Below are 17,852 nucleotides of genomic sequence, written 5' to 3'. Positions count from 1 at the left end.
TGCTCTGCGAAACCCTGCCAGTTTGCCTTTCTAAAGTTTAAAGGATAATGTAAATGGCAGTCAATTTAAAAACTGAACAAAGAGTAGACTGCTAGGAACCACTTTTGTGATCCCGGCATGGAAGTCCATTGTTTCAGAGGGGTCTCGTTCACACCTCCTGTGGTGCAGCTGTGATCCAATCTTCCTGCATTCCAATCCTGAGGGTTTGGTCATTAGCATGGTCTAAACTTCAGTTACACTTAAAGGATTTCATACATTTGACTATTAAAGGAATATAAGAGTTTGAGCTTAACATAGTTCATTAGATGTTGGTGCATCCAATGTATGAAAATGTGATATTGTAAAATGCTGAGAGTGTGACTGGTGAAGCGAAACTGGTTGCGGGGGTTGTGCAAGAATGGAATGTTTTAGAAGCAGAAGGTGCTGAGCGAGACAAGATGACTCCGGGAAGGAGCGGCCATCGGGGGATCGCACGCAGGAGGAGCCACGGGATTCGGCGGGAGGAGAAAGACCAATGAGAGCGAGCTAAAGTTAACTGCAATAAACATAGCCAATAGAATCATGCCAGGATGCCTTTGTCTGTGCCATTTTTGCATGTTGTATAGTATGAATCAGTACTGGGCAACTCGGGGGTAGAACACATTCGCTGGTGGCAAGAGAGGTGTAGAGTTGTATTGAGAGGGACCCGAGATCCAGGTGCCATGTAGAAAATCTGTATTGGGAATAAATCCACTTTGTGCGTGAAAATGCCGGCTTCCTGATACCTTTCTATTGCAGAACGAGCGCGCATATTGTTGGATGAGTGAGAGTTGGGTAAGGTCGCAAATTGGAGTCAGATTACTTATTTGAGTTTACATTGGGTTAAAGTTAAATTCTAACATTGATATAAAGATAAATTCCAACAAGTTCCATCTTGGCAGGGGTAGAGATTGTGTGACTGGTATGTTGATTCCTGTTTTTATCAATATTGGTCGGTGCTGGGACCTTGGGAAGTTACCCAGCACTCTTCGATGTGCTGGCATTGATATGCCATCTGTGTCCCTCGTAACGAAGGTCAGGTCAGGTGTGTATTCCCTCTGCCATCGTGCTGAGTGGAAGGTGCCTGGTTCATTTGGATGGTAAAGGAGGTGGAGATTATTTATTTCTGCCCAGTTGCTGAGCTGGATTCCAGCCACGATGTATGGTGGCTATTGAAGTCTCCTAATATTATAGATTGATGTTGGTATTGTGGGAGGACACTAATTGGCCAGCTTGTATTTGGAGGCTTGTATATGTTGACCACTGTTGTACCCAGCACCTCAATCTCTGACCTGTGTATATTGTGTTCGTCTATAGAGGATCCTCTGTCTATGGCAGGGATGTCTTCATGTACATATATCATGGTTCCGTACTGTTGATGATCTATTCTCGTGATGGGTATGAAGCTGGATATACTGTATCTCGATGGGGGCGATTCTTTATTCAGATGAGTTTCCTGCAGTGCCAACACTTGTACATCTTTCTCCCTCAGCATCTGCGCCATCAACTCACACTTAGCCATCGATATACCCTCCACATTCAATGAGATTATCCTCAGTCCTCCTCCTACTGTCACTACATTGTCATTTAGGTCATCATTAACTGAGTCTAGCGTATTTTTCGAAGTTGCAGGACTCTCTACTGCAGCAACGCGGACCTGGTTATCCTGGGCGACGGCCGATCCAGTATGAATATTCCTTCTTTGAGCTTCCATTTCCATTTTTGAGGTGTGTAGTCGAGAGCAAGATTTTAACGCTTGGTTCGACCACCAGGGTGGGATTCCTCTTAGTCAGGCCCCCAGAATGCTGGCTGCACTCCAGGGAGCCGCTCAAGCCTCCACACGACGACAACGTGGGAATCCCGGTCGTGGAGGGTGTCGTCACTTTCGGCGCGACATCTGTTCGTCTGCTTTCATCCACCAGGCGAGTAAACGCAACTATGGTTTCGTGCACCACCACATGCAACACTTGCACCATTCTCATGGAAAGACTCTCCCTGCTGGAGGGACGTGTCCGCCAGCTAGAGCAGAGTAATGTGGTAAGCGTAAATGTGGCGGACAGCACCGGTTAGCATTGGCCGTAAACGGCTTGCTAATCGCGTTGAGCCTGTTAAGACACAGAGCAGTTCCATTCCACCTCGGTCTCCTGGCTCCCGCACTTTAGTGAAAGGTGACTCCATTACTCGATACATTAAGCTTGAAAATCCAACCACAGAATGTGTATTGCTGGGGCCAGAGCACCCGACATTGAAGCTAATCTTATGGAGCTAGCACGCAAGAGACCTAGACACCAGCGCAGTGCAAACAACGCTAGCTATTCAGATATAGTGATACACGTCGGCTCCAATGACACTAGTGTTACTGCCGTTTCAATGATACGCTGGCTAAAGAAAGTTTTAACGCGCACTCACTCACCATGGGTTGAAGTTGCGATGACGTTCGCTCGGCTTCACTGGTCTTGATGTTGATGTGTAGTTATGTATGTCACGTCAAACAGTCAAGGGTTAGTCTTAATCGTAGTCATTTCAGTCCAGATGTCATGCCGTGAAGTCAAGTAAATCAAATAAATAAATCAATGGCTACGGTCTTCCAAACTTCAAATCAAAAACATCCGTGCATATGCGGTAATCAATACAATATACTATCTTCTATCTTCCAGTTTGTACATAAATAATGCGTCTTGAGTAAGTGCGGTTGAAAAACGGTATCCGACCAGCGTTCCCCCACCTGTCCTGCATTTGTTATTTATGGATGAACGCAACCAGTGCTGACGTCATCAATTGCCCTAGTGGTGGTGTTGCCATACTGCATTACTCAAAAGAAAACTGCTCCAACAACTAGGATGAAGCAATCAGATATCACAAAGAAAAAACATAGCAAGGACTTGTGATCTCGCCAGAAAGATGAGTCTGAGTCGAGTAATTGTCTCTGGCCCCTTGCCTGCGAGAGGCAATGATGAGAAAGATGGGGGTGTAGCCCTCATTTCCGAATTTAATCTAAAACTTAGTCCTCGTCCTAGCAATTCCTTCAAAACATTTGAAGTTCTCATTATGCGATCCACGGCCGCACTGCCGTTTTATCTTGCCGTTTTTTACCGTCCCCCTGGCTCTTACTCAGGCTTTTTAGATGAATTTTCTGAATTTGTGGCTGATTTGGTAACTCATGCGGATAATATATCATGGGCGACTTCAACATTCATATGAATCTCCCGTCGGAACCACTTACCGTGGCGTTTCGGACAATAATTGATATGTTTGGTTTCATGCAAATAATAGATGAAGCAACGCATATAAATGGTAACACGTTAGATTTGGTATTAACCCGGGGCTTAGCATCCTCAAAAATAATTGTATTACCATATACTAGTGCTATAGCTGACCATTACTTAATCAAATTTGAAGTCTTGGCGCATTGCCATCGTTCTGACCATGATCAAAGCTATAGCAGCCGCAACATTAGCTCCTTAACCACCGCTGCGCTCTCTGAGCTACTCCCTTTAGTAACCGATTCGTTTCCTAATTATATTGGTACGATTGATAATCTTACAAACAACTTTAATGTCGCTCTGTTAAATGCGCCTGACTCCGTCGCACCTTTAAAAACTAAAACTTGTCCAAAGAGGCTGACTCCGTGGTTTAATGAGGAAACACGCATACTGAAACGATTCTTGTAGGAAGCTTGAGCGCAAATGGCGTGCGACCAAACTGGAGGTCTTCCGTCAGGCATGGTGCGCTAGTTTATACAAGGAAGCGCTCAATCTAGCCAAAACTAATTATTACTCTAGATTAATTGTTTTACATAAAAACAACCCTAAATATTTATTTGCTACTGTAGCAATGCTAACGCAACAGCAACCAACCTCGGATAGCTCTTCCTATTCAGCTCACGATTTCATGCAATTCTTTACTCAGAAGATTGAGTGTATTCGTGATGAGATTAAAGACACTGTTCTTACAATTCCGTTGAATTCCGTCATAAATGGTGTTAATAGGGACATTAGGGCTGATAACTGTCCGATAACCTTATCTCAATTTAAAAAAGTATCTCTTGAAAGCCAAACAAAATTGGTTAGTGGGGCAAAACCGACAACTTGTGTGCTCGATCCGCTTCCTGGCAAACTAATTAAAGAACTGTTTATGACCCTAGGACCGTCTGTCTTAAATATTATTAATCTATCACTTACCACGGGTATAGTACCAGCAGCTTTAGGACCGCCATTATGCGACCGCTACTTAAGCAACCAAACCTCGACCCAGAGAGTCTCAACAACTATAGACCGGTTTCAAATCTTCCGTTTATTGCAAAAAACTTGAAAAACTTAATGAATATATGACTAGTAATAATCAATTTGAACCTTTCCAATCAGGTTTTACCGAATGGAAGCTACGGAGGAGGAGGGCATGCTCGCGTCACAGTTAAGCCGAAGAGGAGCACCTTCCCCGGGCACGGGCGGTGTCAAGCGGCCCCTAAGTTTAACCGAATGGAAGCTCCGGAGGAGGAGGGCATGCTCGCGTCACAGTTAAGCCGAAGAGGAGCACCTCTTCCCCCCGGGCACGAGCGGAGCGCGAGGCTGTCAGTTATGAATGAATAAATGAATAAATAAATAAATGAAGAATGCCACCTTTCATTTCACTGGCATGATCCGTGCCTGTCATGCCGCGTGTGTTTTTGTTTTTTCAGCTGTGTGGGCGTTCCTCCAGCGATCGTCTCGCGCCATGCGGTCAGCTGCTGCGAGACGCGCCCACCAGCCCCGCACCGGATTCCCATTCACTCACTGATTACACTCACTACCACCTACACTGACTACCTGGCGTCGGATTGTTATCCTACTTGTGTCTGCGTTTGGAGAGTCCTGCTCAATCCTCCAGCTCTGCTGGAGGATCATAACATTCACAGGGCACACCGGACGGCGTACCAGAAGTTAAAAGTCGAAGTAATTAAATAAATACAAAAATAAGTAATTGAATAAATACAAAAATAATGGCTGGGGAATAAAAAAATAAGAAGTTTTAATAATAAATTTTTTTTGTTATAACATGAATTTCACTCTCTCTCTCTCTACCCGTATATATATATATATATATATATATAATTTAAGCATTTTTGAAGGTGCGCCGCTACTTCGCGGATTTTCAGTTTTCGCGGGTGGTCTCGGTCCCCATTAACCGCGATAACCGAGGGTTCACTGTATTACTCTTACTCGATCTTGGCGCCGCTTTTGACACTTGATCATAACATATTATTAAAACGCCTTGAAACTTGTGTTGGCATTTCAGGTTCAGCGCTTTCTTGGTTTAATTCGTATCTGTCGGAGAGGACGCACCGTGTAATTCATGGCAATGCGACTTCTGATCTTTGTAAGATCACACGCGGAGTTCCGCAGGGATTGGTACTAGATGCTACCGCTTGGTGATATTATACGGAAATATAACATTAGTTTTCATTGTTATGCTGATGATACGCAATTATACATGCCGTTGGATATAACGAATCCGTGTGATTGCTATAAATTAGAGGCATGCCTTGCCGAAATTAAACTATGAATGTCTTTCAATTTTTTGCGTCTTAACTCAGATAAAACCGAGATGCTGATCATTGGACCAGCGCGTCATCGGTACCTTTTTCAAAGACACCACTATGAGTATCGATAAATTGCCCAAAAGGATTCAACAAAAAATCTCGGTGTTATATTTGACACAACTATGTCGTTTCAAATGCACATTAAAAATATTACTAGAACTGCATTTTTTCATCTGCGTAACATTGCTAAAATTCGCCCAATTCTATCAACTTGTGATGCAGAAATCTTAATCCATGCGTTTGTTACGTCTCGCCTCGACTATTGTAACATTTTGCTCTCGGGTCTCCCCATGTCTAGTATTAAAAGTTAGTTCAAAATGCAGCAGCTAGACTCTTGACTAGAACGAGAAAGTTTGATCATATTACCCCGATACTTACCAATTTGAATTGGCTTCCGGTCCACTTGAGATGTGATTTTAAAGTTCTGCTACTTGCCTATAAAATATTGCATGGCTTAGCTCCTTCCTATCTCGTTGACCTCGTGGTACCATATGTTCCGTCCCAAAACCTTCGCTCACAAAATGCTGGTCTTTTAGTGATTCCGCGAGCCAAAAAGAAGTCCACAGGTTCTAGAGCGTTCTCTATTCGGGCACCAATGCTTTGGAATGCACTACCCTCAGGTATTAGAGGCGCCACCTCAGTAGAAATGTTCAAAACACTATTAAAGACGCATTTATACTCTTGTGCATTTAGTTGAACTATTTGTTGGCCTGTTTACTGCCGCTTTTTCTCTTTTCTTCTCTATTCTGCCCCCTTTTCCCCGGCTGGGGGATTAGGTGACGGTGACCCACTAGGAAGTTTAAGGCATTGACAAACTGGGCATGCACCTGTTCCAGTGATGTCGTCTTCCTGCAGCGTGACATTTGATCAATTTATTTATATACTTTAGCATCTAATTTAATTATTTGTTGGCCTGTTTACTGCCGCTTCTCCTCTTTTCTGCCCCCTCTTCCCCTGCTTGGGAATTAGGTGATGGTGACCTGCTATGAAGATTACGGCACTGACCAACCGGGGAGGGACCTGCTCTCCCAAAGTCGTCTTCATGCAGCGCCTCTTCTGATTTCCCTATATTTCAGCACTTCGTTGAACTACTTGTTGGCCTGTTTACTATTTCTGTTCTTTTTTTTCTGTTCCCAATTCCACGGCTTGGGAATTAGGTGATTGTGATTCACTTGGAAGTGGCTGTTCTGAATTTACCCCAAACTGACTATTTCAAGATCGAAGGCTCATCCTCGGATATGCTGCCATGGAGATTACGGTCCTGGATTAGGACCCACTCCACTAAAGTCATCTTCCTGCAGCACTTCATTTAATTGACTCTCACATTATCTCATCTAACATTGTATAGCATCATTGTATGTGTCAAATGTTGCCCACTTAGCATCCAAAGCAGCCTGGTCATCCTGGAAGGGGGTTTCCCCCCCATCTGTGGTCCCTTCTCAAGTTTTCTCACTTTTCCCCCAATGGGGTTTTGAGTTTTTCCTTGCCCTCCTGGGGGTTAAGATCAGTGGATGTTGATTGTGGTTATGTAAAGCCCTTTGAGACTGTCTGTGATTAAGGGCTATACACATAAAATTGACTTGACTCGACTTGGACCAGAATAGAAGTGGATGAGGGAAAAAGGGAGGGGCGGTGTTGACTGATATTGTGCAGATGGAAGTAGGCTGACCGGGTTGTGTTATTATGCTTATGGAAAGATAGAGTGCTGTCAAGGATGACACCCAGACTCTTGACCTGAGGGGAGGGGAAAACAATGGAGGGGCCAACAGGAATGGGAAAACTGACAACTTTGGATTGTATTGATTTTGTACTGAAAAGAATAACTTCTGTTTTGTCGCTGTTAAGCCTCATGAAATCATTAGAAAACCAGTCATTGATTTCAGATAGACAGGAGGTGACGGAGGTGGGAGGGAGTGATATGCTGGGTTTGCAGGAGAACTAGAGCTGGGTGTCATCCGCGAAGCAATATAAAGCGATATTGAATTTTCGGAAAATGCTGCCAAGGGCAAGGAGGTATATGATACATAATAGGGGGGCCAGGACCGAGCCTTGGGGCAAACCTGAGGTGACTGGGAGGGACTTTGATGAGAAATATTTAAGCTGGATGAACTGAGTGCGGTCTTTGAAGTATGAATGGAACCAGTTGAGGGCGGTGTGGGTGATGCCGATGGAAGAAAGTCTTTTGAGAAGGATGGTGTGTGAGATGGTGTCAAAGGCCGCAGTCAGGTTAAGAAGGATGACAATGGAGAATGAATCGGAGTCAGCTGCAATGAGGAGATCAGAGGTGACCTTGAGTAGAGTTGATTCAGTGCTGTGAAGTGCACGGAAACCGGACTGAAAGGGTTATTGCAGGTGAGATGAGAGTGGAGTTGAGTGGCGACTACATTATCTAGGACTTTTGAAATGAATGGGGCAGAGGTTCAGGAAATAGTACTGAGCGGCTTTTTCTTAATCTCATGAGAAAATGTACTCGGGCAAGCACAGTCGAAAAGAGTCGTGCGTTATCTCAGCCCAGCCTCACATTCTTCCCCCGACACGGGTCTACGTCCAAGGGAAGGTCCTCTCCAGATTAATCATTGTCTGGATGGTTGATTCCCAGCTGGTCCCCAAGACTGGTATTCCACGGCTGGCCTTCTCCGGCGGGCAGTCTCTCCGTCTCTCCTGCTGGTATTCCCCTGTAATCTTGTCAGTGTGCATGTATGTGTGCTCCAAAATCAAATTATGTCTTTCAGAATGTGTTTTTGCAATGGCGTCCCAGTGAACCCTCCAATCAATCAATCAAATTTTATTTATAAGAGCACTTTTCATACATAAAATGCGGCTCAAAGTGCTGTACAATAAAAACATCCAAATTACAACGAAAAACTAAAACCCATTCCACCCACTCAACATACACGCCTGAACTCGCATACACACAGAACACTCGCATTCACACAACTTAATAAACCATCTTAGTAGAAAGACAGGGTAAGGCACAGAGAAACCATATGAGAAAATGTACCCAGGGTAGGTAATCCGCGCTGAGAGGGATGACGGCTCACGCCCACAGGGAGCTGCGCCAACACACAGACCCCTAGCCCAGACTGACCGGGGTAGACCCTACACATAGTGCAGAGGGCCCCGGGCCTAAGGAGCCTCCGGGATGAAGCCCCCTGTGAGAAGGCCAGCCACACCTCCCAGCGCGGAGGCCCCCCTTGAGGAAACACTGGAGCTAAAATATATAAAAGAAAATGATAATGCTAAACAAAAAAGAAGCTAAAAATTAAAGGACAATAATATAAAAAGACGAAGCTAAAATATTTAAGAAAAATTATGATACTAAAAGACATAGAAGAAGCTAAAAATTAAAAGACAATAATATAAAACGACGGAGCTAAAATGTATAAGAAAAATGATACTAAAAGACAAAGAAGCTAAAAAAAATTAAAGACAATGATAATAGATAAAATGACAGTCCTGAATTAAAAGACTAAGATAAATTATTTAAAAGCCAAACAAAAAAGGTGAGTCTTGAGCAGGGGTGGGCAATTATTTTTTCCATGGGGCCGCATAAGAAACATAAAATATTGTGGAGGGCCGGGCCAAAAGGCTGAACTCAATTCTGCATAATATTAATTGTATTTCTTTTTTAAAAAGCAGTAAATAGCACTGTTTTGACAAGCTGGCAAGAGTATATATTAAAGTTAAGCAATGAAACTAAATACCAAATAAACTGAAAAAATGAGGTTGCCTTCCAAAAATTTATTCATTCAAATTTCTCAACACAATGGTAGACAAAATATTAACATTTTTTACTATTTGTGACTCATATTAGTAAACATATTCTGTCACATTCACTTCAAAACACATTTTGAGTTCCATATACTGTTGGATAGTTGTGTAAAGGTTCTGAGCATTTTAAAGACATCACAATATTGTCTTTTTGCACCAAACATTAAGCAAGATACAACATATTGACTGTCACTGAACTGTGATTTTGAGAAAAAGTGTCCCAGTTCATTGTTATCTGGTGCCGTTTTTATATTTCTCTCCATGTTTCGTCTGGTAATGCCGACTCAAATTGTAGTCCTTCAACACGGCGATCTGCTCCCCGCAAACTAAACACACAGCTTTACCTCTAACTTCAGTAAATAAATACTTCGCTGTCCAATTTTTGTTGAAAATTCTACATTCGGCATCTACCTTTCTTTTTTTAGCCTGAGCGGACATTTTTGAGGGCGAACGTCGTCTTGTTGTGATTCAATTGCGCGCATGTCTTGATAAACGCATTACGTCATTATGTGCGACGCACATTGTGCGGGAATAAAAAAAACAAAACAATTTCAGAATAAAAGCAGTGCAGCTTTAGCCCATGAATGAGGTGAAATTAAAAAGTATGTTTATTTTGAAATTTCCAATTAACCTTACACTCGCGGTCAGAGTCAACCAAAGGTATGTGGCCCGGGCCATACAATGCCCAGGTCTGTCATACGGGCCAGTCAGTGCCACCCGGCGGGCCGGAAGTGGCCCGTGGGCCGTGCAATGCCCAGGTCTGGTCTTGAGCCTCCTTTTAAAAATATCAACGGTCTCTGCGGACCTGATGTCCTCCGGCAGGCTATTCCATAGACGAGGACCAGAATGGCTGAATGCAGCCTCGCCATGTGTTCCAGTCCTCACCCTAGGAATAATTAACAGGCCGGTGCCAGAGGACCTCAGGGTCCGCGAGGATGGCCCAAGACCGTTAAGGCATTTAAAAACTAATTGAAGCACCTTAAAATCAATCCTGAAACACACGGGGAGCCAATGCAGCGATTTTAAAACTAAATCCAGTGCCCAATTTGGTATGTTTGCATCTCTATGGCCTACGTGGAGAATGTGCTTTGTCATATTTGTCCATGAAGTGCTGTCTGGCTTGTCATCAGTTTGTAATGTGCAGACTGAATATGTATGATGTGAATGTGAGTGTAGGTCATGAAAATACTATGTTCACACATTTATAAACTAAGTAATATAACGTTAGCATGTGAAAATAATATCATAAAACAGTAAAGACCATGACTACAATCAGTCATTCCTATGCGTAGTAGAATTAGAAATAGAATTAGAAATCCCTTTATTGTCATTGTACTCAAGTGTGCAACGAGATTAGAGGGCTCCCCTCTCCAGTGCAATACAACAATAATACAGACAAATATATAAATTAGATAAATAAATAAGAGAGTGCAATGGAATTTAGTACAGAATAGGGTATATAAAAACACATCACGATGCTGTTCTGCAAGGTAGGGGTGTTCTCGTGTGTGTGTGAGAGTTCAGAATGGAGTTGGCTCTCGGAAAGAAACTGTTTCTCAGTCTATTGGTCCTCGATTTGATGCATCTGTAGCGCCTGCTAGAGGGCAACAGGTCGAACAGGTGTGAGTTTGGGTGGGTATTGTCTTTGACGATGTTGAGAGCCCTTCTGAGGCACCGGGCGGTTTAGATGTCCGACAGTGAGGAGAGAGGGCAGCCAATAATCCTTTGCGCTGTTTTGACTGTCCTCTGGAGCCTCACTCTGTCCGCCTCAGTGCAGCCGCTGTACCAGGTGGAGACACAGTACGTCAACAGGCTCTCAATGGACGAGTGGTAGAAGGCTAGCAGCAGCTTCCTGTCCAGGTTGAATTTCCTGAGGACTCTCAGGAAGTGCAGACGCTGGTGGACCTTCTTTACCACTGCTGTGGTGTTGTGAGTCCAAGAAAGGTCGTCGGAGATCTGTACTCCGAGGAACTTGAACGTGTGGACCCTCTCCACACACACGCCTTCGATGCAGAGGGGGGGCGGCACCGTCTTGTTCCTCCTGAAGTCGACGACAATCTCCTTTGTTTTTGCAGTCTGTTGTCCTTGCACCAAGCTGTCAGTCTCTTTACCTCCTCTCTGTAGGCTGTCTCGTCACCTTTCGAGATCAGACCGACCACTGTCGCGTCGTCAGCAAACTTGACGATGGTGTTGTTGCCGTGGGCCGGGCTGCAGTCGTAGGTGTAGAGGGCGTATAGGAGAGGGCTCAGCACGCATCCTTGAGGGGAACCGGTGCTCAGCATGCAGGTGGAGGACGTGTAGGGGCCGAGCAACACAGTCTGGGGTCTGTTGGTCAGAAAGTCCTTAATCCAGATGCGTGTGAGGGCAGGGAGGCCGAGAATGTCCAGTTTGGCGACGAGGATGTCTGGGATGATTGTGTTGAATGCCAAGCTGTAGTCCACAAAGAACATCCTTGCATAGCTCCGCTGTTGTTTCAGGTGGCCCAGCACAACATGCAGAGCAGTGTTGATGGCGTCCTCAGTGGATCTGGTATGCAAACTGGTAGGGGTCCAGAGTGGGAGGAAGGCAGTCCCTGATGTGCTGGAGAACCAGCCTCTCGAAACACTTCATGATGACTGGTGTGAGAGCAACAGGACGGTAGTCATTCAGGTGGACGGCTGGTGACTTTTTGGGGACAGGAATAATGGTGGAAGTTTTCAAGCAGGAGGGGATGACTGCTTGAGCCAGGGAGCGGTTGAAGATCCTGCAGAAAACATGTGACAGTTGGTGTTTTGAGGACCTTGCCTGGTATTCCGTCGGGTCCAGTAGCTTTCCTGGGTTTAACAGCCAGGAGCGCGCGCCTCACATCGTGTTCCTCTACGGTGAGTGGGGGGGAGTTGGAGCATGAAGTGCGGGGGTGTGACGGTTGGGACGAGTCAAAGCGAGCGAAGAAGCAGTTAAGCTCCTCTGCCAGCGATGCACTCGGGTCTGCAGAGGTCGTGCTGCTGCCACGGAAGTTGGTGATGCTCCGTAGACCCTGCCACACCTCCCGTGGTCTGTTACTGGCAAGGTGGGCCTCCAGCCTCCCCTTGTAGGTTGCCTTGGCTAGCTTGATGCCTTTGCTCAGGTCAGCACGAGCCACCCTGTACTGGGCTTTGTCGCCTGACCTGAAGGCAGCGTCACGGGCCTTGAGGAGAGAGCGAACCCTGCTGGACATCCAGGGCTTCGCATTTGGGAAGGTCCGTATAGTCCTGTGTAGGGACACAGTTTCCATGCAGAACTTGATGTAGTCCAGTACACAATGTGTGTAGACATCAAGGTCCTGATGATCAAAGAGGCCCCAGTTTGTGTCTTGAAAGCAGTCCTGTAATTCACTCATGGCGCCGTCACGCCAGGTTTTCACAGTCTTTGTGGTGGGCCTGAATCTGCGCCTGAGAGGGGTGTATGCAGGTGCGAGCTGCAAGGACAGGTGGTCTGACTGGCCGAGGGGGGCGAGTGGGAGGGCCCTGTATGCGTGCTTGATGTTCGAGTACACATGGTCGAGAGTGTTGTCTCCCCTCGTTGGGCACTTGACATGCTGGTGAAACTCTGGGAGTACAGTCTTTAAATTGGCCTTATTAAAGTCTCCCGCTACTACGTGAACGCCATCAGGGTGGGCCCGCTGATGTTTATTGATGACGCACGCGAGTAGCGAGAGCGCCGTGCTAGTGCTAGCGTCGGGAGGGATGTAAACAGCTGTGACAATCACGACCGTTAGCTCCCTCGGGAGAAAATAAGGCCGGCATTTAACGGACATGAACTCGATGTCGGGGGAAGAGTGCTTCTCGACGATCGTGCTATCGCCGCACCAGTTCTCATGCACGTAAACACAGAGCCACCCCGCCCCTTCTCTTACCGGTGTCCCTCGTCCGATCCGCGCGATGTAGCGAGCGCCCGGCCAGCTGGATGCTAGCGTCGGGGACGTCTGCGTGCAGCCAGGATTCCGTGACGACGATCACACTGCTGTCTCGCACATAGCGGTTTCCCAGGATTTGTAATCCCAGGTCGTCGATTTTGTGGACCACGGATCTGGCGTTGGTGAGGTACAGGCTCGGCAGTGGTTGCCTATGGGGCTGCCGTCGCAGCCTTTGCAAGACACCGGACCTGCAGCCCCGCTACTGCTTCCTCTCTCTGCGTCGCCTGCGCCGCCTCCCGGTCCCGATGACAAGCCACGGTGAGCCGGGCAGCCTCGCCAGTTCGTCCGGAATTTTGCGATCATAGCATATTCAGTAAATATAAACCTGCTAAATTAAATAATTGACATTCTGTCCCATAAATGTTTAAAATGCCGGTAATTGCCATACAATCCTTCAAGGGTCGACGAGCGATGTTCGGGAGGAGGAGCAGTGGTGGTGGTGCGTTTCCCTCGGGCATGTGTCGGTAAATCCAGCGGAGTTCAGCGGCAGTGGATTGAAGTTGTCCTGACACAGGTTGATGACATGACAGGAACAGGCAGAAGTGCGAGAAGCAGACTGGCCTGCGGGTCCACATGGCAGACAGGTGCTAACTTTGATAGGTAAGCTAAACTTTAGCCACAGTAGACGCGTCAGCGACTATGCAATCGGTGGGTGGCATTCATGAGAATCGGGATCGCTCAACATACAGATAATAATAAATAAAATCACTGTAACTGGAGGGATTGTAAACTGCTAAAGCAGGTACAACAAGCGGATCCAAAAAATTTCTGAGAGTTACCGGTGAGCAGTGGCAGCCAAACGTGCCAGCGTCCACCCAACCGGGAGTTGATTCAATATTCACAATATTTTATTATTTTGTCGTACAGTGGTTTAAAAATGGCTCGCTATCGCCCCCTAGAAAAAAAAAACAACAAAAAAAAACAGCCCCATATCTCTGTTTCACCAAACTGAAAATTTGATGAAGTGTGTACAAAGCCAAGACCTAATAAAAAGTCTCATGGAGCCGTATGCTAAATTGAACAGGAAGTCGGCCATTCTAAATTTATCAGAATCCGAAATCCTTTTATTGTCATTGTACAGTGTGCAACAAGATTAGGGAGCTCCCCTCTCCAGTGCAATACAACAATAATTTAATCAAATATATAAATTAGATAAATAAGAGTATAAATATTGTGATGGAAAATAGTATGAAATTGGAGAAATACAACACAATACGTCGCTGTTCAGCAAGGCAAGGGTGGTCGTGTGTGTGTGCATGTGTGTGAGAGTTCAGAATGGTGATGGCTCTCGGAAAGAAAATGTTTTTCAGTCTATTAGTCTTTGATTTGATGCACCTGTAGTGCCTGCCAACAAATTTACTTCAAACATTGACGAGGCTTTGAAAACAAAAGCTGCTCTAACTTTAACTACAAGCAAATTCCTCTTGAAGATTCCTCACGTTATTTCTCGGAAATATTTCACATTTCCAACGTGCCAGTACCCCAACGTTGTCCGGGTGGCGAGGGCCCTTTATAGCTGCTCGCAGCTCTAGTTTTTAATTAATTTTTTTAAATCAATGGTGATGACAGTGAAATATGTCTGGTCTGGTATCATGATAGCTGGAGGATATTTTGTCATGATATTTTAGTCAGGCCTGATAACAGTGATGTATGCTGATTTCAGGCTACTTTTATTTTGAAATGCCGTATCACATTTTGGTGGGACCGCAATTGATGGACAACTGGGGTTGTCTAGTGTCCCCCAAAATGGGTCTGATATCACGATAGCTCGAGGGTATTTTGAAATTATTATTTTAAAATCAGTGTTGATGACAATGAAATGTGCATATTTCAGGTGTTTTTTTTTTTATTGTGAAATTACACCAGATTTTGATGGGACCACTTTTGATGAACAGCTGGGGTCGTCGAGTGTCCAACAAAACTAGTCTGGTATTACGACAGCTCCAGCTCTTTTATTTTAAAATGCCTCCTTACATTTTGATGGGACTACTTTTGGTGGAAAGCTGTGTTGTCTAGTGTCCTCCAAACCTGGTTTGGTATTACCATAGCTAGAGGATATTTTTTAATGAAATTTTAAAGTCAGGCATGATGACAGTGAAATGTGCAGATTTCAGGCAACTTTTAGTTTGAAATTACAAATTAGATTTCAATGGGACCACTTTTTATGGACAGCTGGGGTAGTCTCGTGTCCCACAAAACTGGTCTGGTATCACGAAAGCTCGAGCTATGTTTTTTTTTAACTCAGTGGTGATGACCGTGAAATAAGCGAATTTCAGGCTACTTTTATTTTGAAGTGCCACATCACATTTTTATGTGACCACTTTTGGTGGACAGCTGGTGTGGTCTAGTATCCCCAGTCCTGGTTTGGTATCACGATAGTTTGAGGATATTTTTTAAAGATTTTTCTTTTGAATCAGTGTTGATCACAGTGCATATTTCAGGTGATTTTTTTATTTTGAAATGCCACATCAAATTTTGAAGTGACCACTTTTTGTGGACAACTGGGGTGGTCTGGTGTCCCGCAGAACTCGTCTGGTATCACGATAGCTTGAGGATTTTGTAATGATTTTAATTTTTTTAATCATTGGTGACGACAGACAAATCAGCAAATTTTCACGCTTTTATTTTTAAATATCCAATCAGATTTTGATGGGACCACATTTGTTTTTCCGGTTCCGTCGCCACGCGAGTGGCTACCTGCTAGAGCAGCACGGCTCACTATTTGAGCCTTTTTCGCGTGTTTTTCCCTTTACCCAGTTTTATTTATTTTACCTCATCGCAGCAATGGACATCCAAATTGCGGTGGTTTTATTGCTGCTGAGGGCTGTTTTTTGCGTGATCGTGTCCGGAGATGTCACTGGGAGCTACGGATCAATCGTTTACACAAGAGATCAGCTGTTAGCACTTCGTGCTAACCCCGTGCCGACTCCCGGAGCGAGACCCGATATCCCCCGCGAGTTGAGGAGGAAGAGACGGGGGATGTCGCGCGGGGGCGAAACGTCAGGCAAAGAGGAGGCGTGACCACCCCGTCCTCCCGTCCGTTTTTATGGGAAATGTTAGATACCTTCCCAAGAAAATGGACGAGCTAACAGCGCTAACGCGGCACGAGAGGAACTTCCAATGAGCTAGCTTGCTGATGTTCACGGATTCATGGCTAACAGAGCTAACGCCGGACACCGTTGTGGAATTTGACGGCTTCCAAATACTACTTGCGGACAGGACACTGGAAAGCGGTAAGAGGAAAGAGGAGGGCTGGCTGTGTTTGTTAATGATAGATAGTGTAACCCTAGGCACATCACAGCTAAGGAGCAACTTTCCAGTCGGGACAATGAGCTGCTAGCTGTTAGCATGCGTCCATACTTGACAAGCATCGCGAGTTAACAAGGACGCGCACGTAACAGGTGCGTGAGTAAACTGCTTAAAACTTTGATCGTCATTCGGCTGACCTACAAATTGAGACGCTACAGTCAGTTTGACGTTTTTGTTTGCTTCATTGTGGATTGACATGGAGGAACAAGACAGTGGAAAGCGGACATTAAAAATGACGGAGAAAAGCTGTAGAAGATCACAAGCCTAAACGGATGCAGGCACGCAGCTGCAAATTTGCTCAATTGACCTCCATGCAACGTCAAATTGAACAATTGATGGAGGATGATGCAAATGTTGACGCTGTAAAAAACTGAGGTTCGTGTTTGCTTTAGCGGCATGGAGCAAGAATTTGTGGACCTCAATTCCGGTCTGCAAAATTTAAAGACTGAAGAGGATTTTGCCGATGACCAAAATAACTGGTTTGATCCAAAAAATGTAATTAATGGAAATGTGAGCAATGGAAGAAGGACGTTTTGAAACGTGCAGAGGAAGGATGCAATAAACAAATATCACCTGCTGATAGTAGATCTGCATCAACTAACTACACCCATAGAAGTAGAAGTAAAGAATCTAACAGACAGAAGCTCACTTCTGTCAACGTCTTCAATTAAATTAAAGGCTCAAATGGAACGAGCATGTTTAAAGGCAAAGGCTGCTGATTTACAACAAAGGTTGGCACTTGAGCAAGAAGAAGCTGCAATTAAAGCAAAGAAGGAAATGCATGCAATGCAAACGGCACTCCCTGAGTCTGATGCTAAATTGGATGTCTTGAGAAGATATGAAAATACCCAGGAGGATGGTATCCACATTCCTGATGAGTGTGTTACAATTTAAACAAGGAAAAACATTCAATTACCATCACAGCCTATCAGAGCAACAAGCAGTGTTGACCTGAAATGCTCCCACTTCGACTATTCCAATGGCTAGATTTCCACATCAGACAGAAAGTAGAGAACAACAGGGACATGTGCTTGATGGCCTTTGCCACGCAATCTCACAGCAAGCCAGTGTCGCAGAATACTTAGCAAAGAGTCAAAAAGCATCGCTTCTTCCCGAACTTTCCATTCCTACGTTTAAAGGCGACCCTCTGCATTATAAAACCTGTATAGGTGCCATTGAACATGGGATTGAAGGCCGTACAAGTGATAACCGTGATCATCTTCAATTTTAGCTGCAGTATAC

This window comes from Idiotropiscis lumnitzeri, unplaced genomic scaffold, assembly GCF_059441095.1.
Source record: "Idiotropiscis lumnitzeri isolate Australia: NSW breed Sydney's pygmy pipehorse unplaced genomic scaffold, RoL_Ilum_1.0 HiC_scaffold_42, whole genome shotgun sequence".
Classification (NCBI taxonomy): Eukaryota; Metazoa; Chordata; class Actinopteri; order Syngnathiformes; family Syngnathidae; genus Idiotropiscis; species Idiotropiscis lumnitzeri.
Note: the sequence above shows the minus strand (reverse complement) of the source record.